General features: G+C 40.2%; 1 protein-coding gene across 1 annotated transcript in view; it reads right to left on the bottom strand.

Annotated features, from left to right (window-relative positions):
* The window catches only part of IPCEF1 (interaction protein for cytohesin exchange factors 1), an 85,375-nt gene extending 71,357 nt beyond the window's left edge, over positions 1-14,018 (bottom strand). Inside the window, exons 1-2 of the mRNA XM_039387378.1 lie at positions 10,558-14,018; positions 8,650-10,517 (exon numbers count right to left, since the gene is read on the bottom strand). The gene's annotated coding sequence lies outside the window, so the exon portion shown is untranslated. The remainder of the gene's footprint in view (positions 1-8,649; positions 10,518-10,557) is intronic.
* Between the last annotated feature and the right edge of the window lie 770 nt (positions 14,019-14,788).

The raw sequence follows: 14,788 nt of genomic DNA, 5'->3' as shown, positions 1-14,788 counted from the left end.
ACTAAACTTTGTAAACCTACCCATCTCGGTCCCATAGAAAGAGAGTTCCCTACACCAAGTCTCCATTACAGAATAACTTCCTCATATTTTTCTTTGCAGAGAAACCAGGTGACAGAGCTGAACCTGTGTGTTCAATTCTAGTTTCACAACATGCAGTCTCAAGCAAACTCTTCCTTTTATCCCTGCTATGTAAAAGTTTCAGACATCGATAGATAGTAAGGAAGTTTCCTCAACTTACATAATGCTTTCCCTTCTCCTCTTCTTCCCTTACATTCTCCAAGTTGACCAAGCACAGGACGTGGGCAGAACTCCAAGAAGTCTGCATTAGGAAGAGCAGCAATTCTTGCTACATTATCACCAGTTGTGCTACAGACCTCCCAGACCTGAGCAGGAGATGAGGTGAGTGCCAGACTTTCTCTACCACGTGGGGATGCTCCACATGACAGCCAATTACACCTCTACTCAGTGAGTCTCTTCAGAGAGACAGAAAGGACAACTCCAGACAAACATATACAGTCTCTTTGCTTTCTCTCTTCAGACCTAGTGACACCCTCTTTTCTTACTATGCAGTTCCAAGGATTGCATTTTACCTGCTATGCTTACTCCAGTTCCAGGAACATCTGGGTCTGAGAAGCAGCCAATCATTCAGGGCAGCTACTTTTTCCAAGCCTCCATTAGCCCAGCTGCAGCAGTCTGAGTTGTAAGTGTGACAAATGAGTGGGGAGAGAAGCTCTGGGAGCTTGCTGTGGCGTAGGCTAAGGGTGGGAGGACTGGAAGAGGAGTGACATAACAATGCCTGTATAAGGCCTTGTGACAACTAGCAGTTGTCTCAGTGGTTTTACAAGTATCAGCTGTATTTACTCAAGCTGAAGTGTTGCTGTCTGAAATAGAAATTCAGGTTTCCTATGGCTGCTTCTCAATTCAACATTCATGAAACAGCCAACACCCTTGGTCAGGATCAAGGGCTCATCATGGTAGACACTAGGTAGATAAAGAATATAACATCATCCCATCCCAAAGACTTGGCAGAGATAAAGAGGGAGTAAGATGATGACAATGTACTTGGAAAGGGAAAAAACAAATCCAACCATGCCCCCTCTTGGCCTCTATCAAAATAATGATTATGTGTAAAGCCCTGATTGTATGCATACACGTAAATAAAATTCAAGACTCATACTCAGTACCAGGAAGTTGTTTAGCTGAAGTCTGCAAGCTCCTGCCTGTAATAACCCTCCTGCCTTCTGATTAGAGCCAAGAAAAGGGTTTAGTATGGTTCCTCTTCTCTAATCTAATATTATTTGTAAATGTGTTTTTCCTCTCTCCTATCTTTCCAGTTGGTTTTACTTATGTAGACATGCCAATGTGGTAAATTTCAGGCCTATAATTTGTGGCTTCCTGACTTAGGGATGATTCTGAAGTAGTTCTTATGTGGCTGTTCCTCCAGTTAAATATTTACACACATATGCACCATGCATAGCTTTTACTTATGTGCATGAGCAAGGGCTCTGCAGGCATCACATAACTTTTCAGGGTCTACATGTGTTTCTGATCATGACAACACTCTGAAAATATGCGCCTACAAAACACATTTTAAATGTATTTATACAAAACCGTATGTGCTTACCCTTGAGGTGTTTTCTATATATAGAAAAGCTGACGATTAAGCTTCCTGTTCTCATTTTTTCTCTTCAAGATCTTCCCTTGTTATTCATTGTATCCAGGTTTCCTTCACAACTCAGCTATACATTATTTTTCACTGGCATGGAATCAATCAAACCTGAATTTTGATAATACACATGCGCATGATAAAGCATGAGACTATCGCCTAAGGAGATAATTGGACTTTCACATTTCAGTCAGTTCAACAACAACGATGGCGTAAGAATGAGCATCATGCTCCTGCTCAGTGTCTGCTGAGAGACCACAGCTTACAAGCCTTCAAGGTATAAAAGAGGAGTATAGTTATAAAACATTATCAATGCTCCTTGTCATCATATGGAACATATGCATGCTTTAAGTCTCTTTTCTTAAAAAAAAAAAAAGGCAGTAAATTAATAAAATCAATCTTTTCTACCAGAATGGTTTTTAACAGTGATTTAGTTGCAAAAACCTTTTTATTTGGTTGTTCTAGCTTGTGAATGAGGCCAAACAAGCCATTCTAAGTTTTATTCCTGATGGCAAACTCAAAGGCATTTATAAGAAATTTTGCACCCAAACCTTGTCATAAGCTACATCCAGTATAAAAAGTCAGTCACCCTGTGGACCCGAAACAGGAAACACAAAGAGCCACAGCTAGTTCTTCATTGCCTCACACTTCTGAAAGTATTCACTCTTACAAGACTTTACAATATTAAACGTTACTTTCTGCACCACGACCTTCCTTTTCCTAAGGCCGAGATGCAAGAAGGCAGGCAGGCTGCAGCAGCCCTGGGACCTGCACTCACAATTTGCCAGTTCCCAGTTACTCACCTCTGGGATGGCCTTCCCCTGCCTAGGAAATACAAAATACATATGACCACAGCCTGAAGATGGTTACATATTAAACTAGATGAGATTTCACAAAATGCCTCTGTGTGTTCCATAGTCTTTGGACTAATCTTATAAACTTGAGCAGTCCTAAAAGTCAACAGTGCTACATAAATGTATTCAAACACTGAAAAATGCTTGCAGGACCAGGGCCTAAATTAAATAGATTCTACAGATCTCACTATTGTCTGGATTTACAGCAAATGATCCATTTGACTTATGTATGTTCTTTTTTCATCATCATTATCTTGAAGTATTTTTATTTACATGCATGACTGGACAATCTGTGTTTTGTATGAATACTGGCATTCACCTACAGAGGACAATAAAACATCTTTTTCCCACTGCAAAAGTTTGTCAGGGAGCACACACACACACACAGCTCAGCCAGGCAGTCAAATATCATTGAAAAAACCAAATAGGAAACCATGGAAGCAAATATTTTTTAAAGGACTTGTATGCCAGGCTGTTATACATTATCTGCTTGTTGCAGTGTTACAAACAAGTCAATTTATACCATTTGGAATATTTTTGCAATCTATCTGAGATAAGAAAAAAGAGGGGGTGGAGCAGACTAGAAAATCCAACCAGCGTTAGTCATCACTGACAACACCTCGGCAGCCCAGCTAGCTGAGTAGTTACTGTGGTGTCCTCCTACACAGAGTCATAGAGACAAAAGCCTGATAACCCCACCAGTCAGACTGCAAGCGCCAGCTGCTTACACAACACTGGAAAAAAAGGTTAAATAATACAGCAACACAACATTGTTAGAAATTCCAGATGAGGGCTAGCCTTTTGCATGGATCCATTTAAAATAAATCTAGAGAACATGAAACGAGAATATGCTACATAAATAATACATATTTTGGTAGTTGCCATCTGCATGCTCACACAGAAGTACTCATCTTGGCCAAAACCAACAGAGACTGATGTAGGATCTGTCAGGGCTTCCAATAGGAGATGCTGCAGTTTGCAGAAAAGCACCAGACCTCTCCAGCTGTACCTCTCACATCCCCATATGCTCTGTGGAGGGGAAAGGGTAAGGAGGCTCTATCAGGCACATAGCAAGTAGTATTGCATCCAAGAGAAAGACCTTTCCCATATCGACCTTCTGAACAGTGCCACAGATGAAAATACCACCGGGCACCAGTGCTAGGAATTCACTTGGTACCAATCTTGGAGGAGGGAGGTTCAGTGGTGGTACCACACTGTGCCTGCTTTCACCTCACACGACGATAGTGCTGTGTGGATGGACCCTGCAGACATCAAACTTTCTCTGGTTCAGGCTTTCTTTCTCTTTCCTGTGAACTACAATCCTCCGGTATTACGAATTCAATTCAGAAAAATCCACTTTTTCTGTTCATTCTGATGATAGCTTCTCAGGAGAATACATGGATCCTTATTAGAAAAGGAATTGAAACAAAACATTTTTTTAAGAAGGTTAAGTGGCGTCTGATAGTCTACAATCTGTCAAGTTAAGCAAACAAAGAGAGGGGGAGACCCTGTCTTGTAAATAAGGCAATTACTAATCTAGTTTCTACGCTCTGGAATGAGGCCAGGTTCTAAGTGTGAAGGATTGAGAAGAAAATCTGTTGTAAATTCCTTCAAGTGAAAGTCTCTACTTAAAAGGCAGAGAATACCAGTTTTAGAAAGGTCATGAAGTCACAGCAGTTTTTTTCAAAGCACAACTCTAAATGTTAATTTGACCTCTTTCTAGAAAGGCAGACACAGACACAGCCGAACTCGGAGTGCAGCTTACACTACAAGAGAACAGCAATGATCAATGATAGGTTTTGCACTGAACTTTGTGTAGATAGACATGAAAAGAATTGAATACTTACTCAATAGGCATCATAACTTCAATGACTGTGAAAATTTATTGTTGTATATTCTCAGTTTAAAGAAAAAGAACCAAGAGAAATATACGTCTTATATAAGCATAAAGTGACAAGTTACACACAAGCTGCATCACTAAAGCTTTCACTTGCGCCTGGTTTTATCCACTTAGTAAGGGGACTTGCTGTGTGGACAGGGAAATATGGCAACAGCAGACTCGTGTGCCTTGACTAGAGTTTTTAAGTCTAATCTCTTTGAGAAAGTTTTCGGCAAAGGCAAAAGACTGACTCTGAAAGACAGAGCTGACAAGCTGTGTCATTACATCTCTGATAAATATTATATGAGTAGTTTAAACAGAATTTAATACATGGGTATATACATATACTCAGACATATACACATGTAAATACTTACATACTTTTATAAAGCTCAGGTAAATTCTACTGAAACTAAGAAATCAGACTGGAAAATCCAGTTACATTACAACTTTGCATTTTATTCATCAATTAAAAAGACTGTGGGTGTTGTGACTAACTGGCAGATAGTAAGGTTTACCATGGGGTAAACTGTTGCTTCTCCTGATTTTTAATTGGAGGTAAACTTTGGCACACTCCACTATAAACAAGTCCTGGCACTAAAAACAAAGAGACAAGGAATTGTTTCATGGATGTATTCCCATAGTCCATCAAACATTCACCACTTACATCACCCAAATATATTGTTAAGGTGATAAACACGCATATCAATAACAATAGTCTGATATTCTGCTCCATTCCTCATCACAGAGGCACACAATCCTGCTTTCTAAGGTAAGCCACAGTGTAGTGTGCAACTGCATTCAAAAACACAAAAGATCTGGTTATAATTCTCAAAAGCCTTCCTAAACAAATATAGCGTAACACTGTTCCTTAATCCTGGCCTCCATTTCAATTCACCTTACACATAATGGCACATACATACAAAAGTGACTATGAAGTAGATACAGAATGACCTCGCCACACTTCACACACCTCCTACAAGACACCAGAAGGCCTCATGGCCTTACTGCAAGAAGGAAGGGTCCTGGCAGAACACTGATGACAAATTCTACAGCAAAGCTACTATAGTCCCATAGGATATGCAGGTAGACTCTAAAAGTGACCAACTGGAAAGGCTGCCACCTTTCAGGCAGTACATATTTAAGCATCTCCAGCTTACTCAAAATTATACTGTGGTTCAAGCAGACGTGAAGAGACACAAACATCTCATTTGTAGCTTTATGCATACTTTGAAAAACATAGGTTATTAGTGATTGTTTTTTAGCTTATCAGGCTGCTACTCTCTTGCATTAGTACTTTGCTTTTTATGTATATTATTCTCCCCCAAAAAATTAAAACACAACACCCTTAATCACAGGTTGTTCTCACTAATAAATTACCTATTTAATGTTTATATAGGCTCTTTTCCACAGTACGAGTCATGTTGAAAATGCCCTAATTAAAATATTTCCATTTATTTGCATGACTAATCAGTACTTATCAGTAACGTGGCACTTTATATCTTCAAAGCACTGTAACTGCATATAAATGGATTATCTGAAAACTTGCCAAGAATATATTTTGAAATCTGATGCTATTGCTTCCTAAAATAACTACTGGCTTTACATGTGCACTGAATTGTAGTGAGGGCATTAGTGACAGGTCCAAAAAAGCATATGTGTTACTTATGGAAAGAATAAATAGTCCACAGAAGAGATAAGACAGCAGACCAGACACTGTTTCGTGATGACATGGAAAAGCAGATGGCTCAGTCCTTTGAGTGGTAGAAGAGATACAGTCTATCCCACTTCCCACCCTGCTTTTTGTTGAAGAGAGCTGTAGCACTCATGTGCAAATGAAGTCCCACATCCCCAAAACTGCTCGCAAGAGACTTGCCACCATTCTTTCACTTCCTCCTCTTTGGAGATTTCAACAGACTTGAATGCCAAAATATTCAGGGCATCTGGTGCTGCTTTCTGGAGACTGGCCACTGACAAATCGCACTGTGTGAGAAATTAATTTCTTGGTATAATTCACTCTGTGTGCCTTTCCAAAGTTCATATCCCTGGGACACCCATTGATTGAAAGAAGATGAAGGTGGGTACTGTTTTGCTTCGCAGTTTAACAGGGAACTTATGTACACAAACAAGATACTTCCAAAAGCACAGAACTAACCTGTCTGTCCGCAAGTTACTTTCCTTTTTAAAAATTAAGGATTATATTAGAAATGCCAAGGGTATGGGAATGTGTCTTTCAACTCTATCATCTCAAAGGAAGCAGTATAAAAGAGCAGATTTTATAAATCTGTTGTTTTCATTTTCAAAGGCTAAACTATCTTTTAGATCTATCAAAGTGCTTTCCCTTAAAACTCAGAAGTGTAGTGGCATCCCTAACACTTTACTTTTATTAAGGGAAAAAAACCCATAGTTCTTCAAAATAAATAGCTATGTTTTTCCAGTGTTCTGCAAGTACCTCAGCTGAAGGAATGACAATCATAATTGAAGAAGATGACAATTTTATTCTAGATAACTACAAAACCGCAAAATTAATAATTCTGTATGTTACTGCTCCCTACCCTTTTTTCCTGTGTGGTGTCACTGAACTGAATCTTTTCATGCATTCATTTGATTGCTTCAATCTCCTTTAAACATCAAAACTTCACTACAGTTATGGTGAAGCGTGTATGGTGACTTTTATCCAGAAGGGCCTGAAAGTTCTTGATGAACTCTACCAGGATGCACTTACATACAGTCTACTCACATCTCTGCAAATTCATGAGGTTGTAGAGACATCAAGAGGTCACTAAGTCTGCTCCTCCCAGCAGGATCAATTATACTCAGGCTATTCTTGACAGAGGCTGCTTAACCTGTTCTTAAAGACATCAAATAATGGAGGTTCCACAGCTCCCTTCAGTATCTTAAACCAGCGCTTAACTCTCCTTGACATTAGTTTTTTTGACCAAATTCAAGCTCTCTGCTGTAATTTAAGCCTATTGTCTCTTGTCCTATAAAAACTGGTCCCATAAATTTCTTACATAAATCTTTAATGTTTGTTCTTAACACACCAATGTAGTCACCTTTTCTTAAGACTATGCAACATAATTTGACTTAATATTTCCTCAAAGGCCAATGTTTTCTAAGCAAGGGGGCTGTTTCCCCCTAATTAGAACTACCTGTACTTCAGGTTATTGCAGGCATTGCCAGTCCTAAAGCAACACTCATCAAAAGGAATGGAAGTGCCCCCCTAGTAGAGTCAATGAGAAGCTCTCTTGAAGAATCTCTTGAGAACAAGAGCCCTGACCCTTTTTTTTTTTTCTCTGTTCTGTGTTGGTTAGAAATACAAGTAATTTGCCATCAGTTCCCAGGCAGTTCATTTCTCTTTCAATCACAGAGTTTGGTATAGATTCAAAAGAAGATTTGAATGCCTGCTGGTTGTGTTCCTCTTCAGCTTTAGGGAAAAAAAAAAACAACCACAAAGAAAGAAAAGTCAGGCTAACGAGATCTGAGTAAAGCCTCTCTGCATTGCTTTTTCCATTCTGCTGCTCCTTAGACCCTTCAAAGTGTACTATTAAATACAATAGAGGCCAATTAAGTCCCTGACCCAGCATGCTCAGTTACAACTGCAAGATGTGGCTTGCTACAAAAAAATTTTTCTTACAATCTAAATAGGTAAGACAGACTGTTACAAAGGGATAGATCATAAAAAAACCACTTCTTCACCAGTGTCAATATAAAGAAAATATCCCATAGAAAAATAGATACATCCTATATATGGAAAACTAAAGATGTAGTTGCAGGGATTATGTGTGGGGGTGTCTGCAAAACTATTGTTCCCCCCCAGCTCTGTCACCTGTCTGTCTCAGACAGACTCCCAACTCATTAGCTGGGGGTTTTTCCAGCATTTAACAGCCCTTCACTACCATTGAGCTTCAGTACGTAAACATGTAAATTGGGTATTAAAGAGTTTACAACAGGGGCAGCACGAGAGATAAATTGAGTTACCATTTTTTGGCTGCTGACTGAGGCACCAAATCTCACAGTTCACCTCCTGATTTCAAGAGGGGAGCAGAAGGCAAAGAAGCCACCCAGTCTGAACGATCCCCAGCTCTAGCACAACTCCCATGTCTTCCCCATGAAGCACTGCTTCAAATATAACAAGCAAATCATGCTTAAAAAAATGTATAAAGCATTATTACTTTAAAATAAAACACTTTATAACACAATTGCAACATATATTGCCTCCTCATTTCTCTAAATATAGTTTTAACTTACCACAAATTTAGAGATCTCTCAGGAAAATCATAAAGTTTGCACATATGAACCAATAGGTCTCCCCCCCACAGAGACTCCTGTCTTCCTTTTCCTCCCCCACCCAAGCCCCAAATACAGGAAGAGAGATCACCAGCTGCCTGCTGAAGAAAACTACTACTGAATAGTGTGCATCATTCAGATGGCTTGGATGATTCAGCTTTTCCACGTGAACTTTACTAAGTGGCACACAAATAGCACTTTGTGCATTTCTGAAACAAATGTGTATTTAATAGTCCAAGTACATAACCCAATTTTTATTCGAAGAACAACTTTTCATCTTAAATAAAGCAGTGTATCTGTTACCTTACAATGGCTCCAGTTCTCAAACCTGTAGATAGTTACATCTCCCAGTGCTTATGTACTGCAGCATCTGCAGCCTTTAAAAATCCATTTTATATTGTTCTCAAAAGTTGCACCAAACAGGACAATGAAAAGAGGATCTAGTGACAAGCTCATAATTTTGAAAGCCACCTGACTTGATGTGCACTGGTTTTAGAGTGGGAGGGCTGGGAAGGAACAGAAAAGCCAGATGTTGCAAGTCTGCTCTTCCAGAATACAGCAGCACAATAAGGAGCAGCTTGATCATAAGTTTCCCACAGTTACCTGCAGCTCATTGTCTGGAAACTTGTAGGAGAATAATCTTAAGAGTTTCCAGAGAGTAGGCTGAGATAAACTCACACAAATGCAAAACACATACACATTTACTCGGTGTATTTTATGTTTAACACTGCTCAAAGATAAAGAATTAGTGCCTGGTTTTACTTCTCTAATTTCCTTGGCCTTTACTCATTTGTTCAAATGTTCACTTGAGTCCTCTTCATCAACAACATCCTATTTTCATTTCACCCCTTCAGTCATAAATCAGAAACAGCTCTTAGTAAACTAACCAGATTTGACACAAAAAGTAGAAAGAAGGATCAGACTTAGTGCTGCAGACTTCTTCTGCTAAGCCCTGTTAACTTAGCAGAAATGTTTATTTATACTCAAGTATAAAAGCAGCACAAGCACGTTGAACACAACACTGCCTTCTGCACGCACACAAGTGTGACAACGCAGAAACTGCTCTAAGGTGCTCAGCAAGGGCACCTTGAGCAAAAGGAAAAGGTGGCAACAGACTGAATGGACTGGTCATCACTGGAAGTCACTCAAGACATATAGGAAAATTAACAGAAACATTGCTTGGCCTGGTGCTTTGAACAACAAAGGGGGTCACCTAGTGTGCCACTTTTCATTAGGGTACCACCTGGGACTTTGTCTTAGAGGTGCAAGCTAGGCAAGAATACTGGAAAGCAACAGAAAACCATGTTTTGGCAGCATCTCTTCTTCCACTAATGGTTTTTGTACGTTTTTTGTGATTTTATAACTGACTTCCACTTCCTGTTAAGATGTAGATCTGTTACACACATCCAACCTGAAAAGCTTGTATCAAACTAATCCGCTTGATGCAGCTCTCACCTCACAGCTCCTGCCCTGAGTCAACACTACCAGAGTTGGCCACCCTTGCCAAGATGTCTCCTCTCACAGTCAGCTATGTGAGCAGTAAACAGTGAGACCAGAGGGTGCCCGAAATCTTCTACATTTTGAAAACATCAAATATTTCACTGCAAATTAGACCAAAAATTCCCATTTGCAGGAGTGACCCATGGGAGACGTCATGTGCTTTGGTTACTGTGGGTGGTCCAGGCTTTCTGAACTTCACATTTCTGGTGATATATGTTTTCAATCCCTGTCATTTCTTAATAGCAACAGGAGTACATCTCACGACAGCTCCCCATCACGCCCTCTGCTCTTTGGTCAACCACTGGGAAAATGAGTCATGATACTGAAACCTGAGCCTCTTCTACATTCTGCTAGAGGCCTTACTGAAACCTGAGCCTCTTCTACATTCTGCTAGAGGCCTTATTTCCCACATAGAGACCACATCCATTCCAAGGACAGCAGCCAGCCCCAGGCAGTAGCATGTCAAACACATTTCTTGTGGCCAGATTCACCAGGGAGTGAGCACCTTGGGGTGTCTGCCTCACTGCCTGTCTCCGATAGGCCCAGCTTACTGGTCCACTTCACCTTAATAAAAGCCTCTCTGTGCAGCACCAGGTGAAACTTGCCTGTGCCATACCTGGAGCTCATGTGCTGCCAAGCCTTTTTGGTTTTTAAACAACGGCTCCCTCACGTTACCTCTGCGGTAACACTGTGCAACACATTCATCCCTCCACAATGTTCCCACACTTCCAGAAGAAAACAAACTTTGCAAATCAAAGAACAACTCATGTATCTTGTCACATTAGCCTTTTATTCTGGTGGGGTTCTTTTTGTTTGGTTTTGTTTTTTTTTTAGTTTTCCAGTCCCAGATTCATTTGCTATTCAAGTATACCCTTAAGCTAGTTCTGACCTACAACTCATTGGGACCACAACCACAGCAATCAAGTACAGCTTATGGACCACAAGAAATGAGAACCAGGTGTATGAGCCAACACACCACACCAGGCTCTCCTCTCTCCCTACTAATGGGAAGAGAGTCTCACCTGGCTCCCAGCTCACAAAAAAAGCCACACTGGGAGAGGAAGGAAATCCCATACTTAACTACAAGGCAGCAGAAAGCTGCCAGTAAAAATCCAGCCCATCCCTGAAAGAAAGCTACAGAGCTGCCCGAGTGACAGCAGGAGAGGGCGCCATGGAGCCTGCTGCTTCAAGGGTTAATGCCCAGCCCCACGAAGCAGCATCCCGAGGGAAACAATTATGTCCACTTGATCCTAAACATTCGTATTTCCTGTCTTTATTACTTCTAAAAACATACCTGAACAATTACTCATCTCCTCTGTAACCAAAACCAAAACCTTTCTAAACATGTTTTGAGAGGTGAATCAGAGGCCTGCCACTCATCTCCTAAGCAGGAAGAAGGGAAGAGAGGGGCTGCTACTTTAGCTTCTGGATTCCTCCTTGCCTTCTTGTCCCTCCATCCCGCCTAGCCACTGCACAGATAACAGGAGAGGGCAGGCAGGGAAAGACAGAAGACCTCTGTGGTAGGTCTGCATCCATCTCTCCAATGTGACCTGCAAATCCAGAGTTAAAAAACTCCAAGCAAGGAAAAAACACAGACCTTTCTTCCTGTCCTGCGATAAGCCAATGTGTTTGGACCTAAAAGGCCAAGGACTGCTTGGGGTGGTCTAAGCAGCTTCAAAGCAGAGTATAAGCCAACAGTTTACTAAGCAGAGAGGAATTCTTAAAAGAATCAAGAGCTTGGAAATACTGTCTTGTGGGCTGTGCTATTTTTACTGGAAAGCTCTGGCCAAAACTATCTCAGACATCAAAACAAACTAGATTATGCTATAAATATTAAAAGGATTTATAGTTCTTTGTTTGTGCAATAAATTCCTGGAAAGTCCCTTGGCCTTAGTGTAAGGAGGAGAATGTCAAAGAGGAAGAAGGGCATACAGAAAGGGAAATAATTAATTTTGGACATCATGTATTTTCTTCTCATCCTACTCACTTATAGCAACTTATATCAAAAACAAATGGTCAAGAACTATGTCAGATGATATTAAGACTTCTGCATATTCAATGGGACATTCAGTGGGCTTGGGGAAGACAGTCTTATGAGAAGCTGCATTACACCTAAGAAAGCCTTTGGTCAGGTTCTGTGGAGACACATTTAAACACCTTGCTCTGCAAGAATCTACAATATCTGAACTACAGGCCTCCCTTCCTACTATCATGTAATAAAATCAAACAAATCACGCAAGATGCAGCCACTAAAGTCTGGTTGATCTTTCACCTGAGTAAAAATCCTTAGTTTCATTATTATTCATAAAGTTGTTATTCACAAGGTAGAAAAAGTGTTTCTTCTTGTGTTTTGGTTTTGAAGTTTTGTTGGTTTGGTTTGGGTTTTTTTTGTTTTTGTTTTTTACAGTTTAAAATATTATGGTCCATTTGTGACTACTTGGAATTATTAACATTTACACTGGAAATAAGGGAGGATTTCCTGAGAAACATTTGTACTGAAAACAGCTAATGGGGGAGGGAAGAGGAAAACCCATTATTAGGTAACATTGAGATACATGATTACTTGGGGAAAGAACATTAAATACATATATCAGTTTAGACTGTGGCATTTTCTACGCCTCTCAGTAAATATTGCCTGAACAAAAAAGTCCCTAAGAAAAAGTCACAAGGTCTGAGGCTCATTACCTGCAAAGACATTCCCAGAGCACATCTAAACACATGGCAGCTTGGCCTCATCAGCAAGCACAGCCCACTGCTTCATCAGGATCTTGTTGTGTTTGCTCCACAGGTACATTTCAACAGTTCCTACTTTGGCCCATTTTTACTGAAGGAGGGCTACACTTATGGAGACAGGGGAAGGGAAACAAGCAACCAACCAAAAAATCAAAACCAAAGAAGCCCAAACAACTTTGCTGAAGATGGCACAGTAAATTGGACTGGGCTGTTCTCTGATTCCTTGGTTGTTGCCTAGCTGCCAAACTGTAACCCTGCATAGATGCATAGTGAGCCGTTCATCCTCACCAGAGCCCAGGGAACAAACAGGAACCACAGTCTTAAACTGATCCCAAGGATTCTCCCAATAAATCAGCACTCTCCAGCACTAGTTTTATGCTTAATTCCTCTGTCTCCATACCCAGTTAATCAATCATGTATTTGTCTAAGAAAAGGTATCTTTGTCCTCTCCCAAAAAAATATATTGGGCTAACTCTATAACCACTTAAGGGAGAAAGTCAGTGGCTTACATTATCCTGAACAACTGAGGTGGCCACACAGAGAGGTTTAAAAAGAAATGTTTACATCTATTCTATGTCATGCTAAAACAAACACATTTCTCACACTGGCAAGAACTGGAGGACACCCAAAGATCTGGAGTTTTTACCTCCACTGAATATGTAATCCTTATTTTTCCTCCTTCTGGCAAAGTACATGCAACAGACAGCTCCTCCCTGTTTCATATTTAGTATGTATAAAAAAGAAATCCCAACTCAAAGTAATACTGGTTCAGTAACACTGTTTTTAAATTTGACCTTCCACTTTTGGACTAAGTCCAGAAAAACCCAAACTAAGCTTTCGGATCACTGCATGAGGCCCCATGGGAATGACACAATCTCACCACTATCACAAAAGAAGACAAAACTGATGTTTAGGGACTTGCCAGAGAGCTGGGTCTGCATTGTGCAGGCAACAGTAGAAAGAGGGCATACTATTTTAAACCGATGCAGCAGCAGTGTGGGCAGTAGAATTTGGTGAAATTACATATTGACAGCAGCTCTTGACTGCTTTTGTTATACATATTACAGCTCAAGTAGAACTATATATAACTATATATAGTGTGAAACTATATATATACATATATATATATACATATATATATATATATAACTATATATAGTGTGGAACTATATATAACTACTTTGAATGACTGTTTCATATTCTAGCATCATACAAATGCAGCAGAAGTACATGCGTGCTGCACTTGTGTGAGTTGCTTTCTTTGAGAGTTACTGCCATGCAGCTGAAACAGCGTCCAACACAACACAGACCAATATATGTAGCTTAGCCTGGCCCCTCTTTCTTCATTCTACAAGCTGAGTCCTTTTGGTATGCTCTTTCTGTATTTTAGTGTAAGTCAAGGGCTTTCTTGAGAGCTCTTGTCCATTATAAAAACCTTACATTCTGCAAGGTGACAAAAGCATTCATATGTGATTGCCTCAAAAAGCACATGCTCCATCACCACAGCATGTGCAAAGAAAAACTCGGGCTACAGAGAAAAAAGAAGCTACAGCTGTACAGCAGAACAAAGTCAGAGTACTCCAAAGGACCTAACACTTGTTTCCAATTGTACACGAGTATTTCTAACTCACACTCTGAGGTGGTGCACTAGGACGTAGAGTGGAAGCTAGGAGAAGTAGCACTTATTTAAGCGCAGAAAACACAAGCAACACAAACAACAAACACCTTCCTTCAAGATACCAATCCTACTGGCAAAGGCATTTCTGCATATGCATGCACACAAGAGCCCTGCTGTCCATCATGTGTAAGATATTCCCAAAATTGACTGATGAATGCGGAAAAACTCCTAGGGAAGCAAAACCTCCCA

The sequence above is a fragment of the Pipra filicauda genome, unplaced genomic scaffold, assembly GCF_003945595.2.
Source record: "Pipra filicauda isolate LSUMZ 115617 unplaced genomic scaffold, ASM394559v2 scaffold55_size4083901_pilon, whole genome shotgun sequence".
Classification (NCBI taxonomy): domain Eukaryota; kingdom Metazoa; phylum Chordata; class Aves; order Passeriformes; family Pipridae; genus Pipra; species Pipra filicauda.
This window is presented reverse-complemented; position numbering and strand designations above follow the sequence as displayed.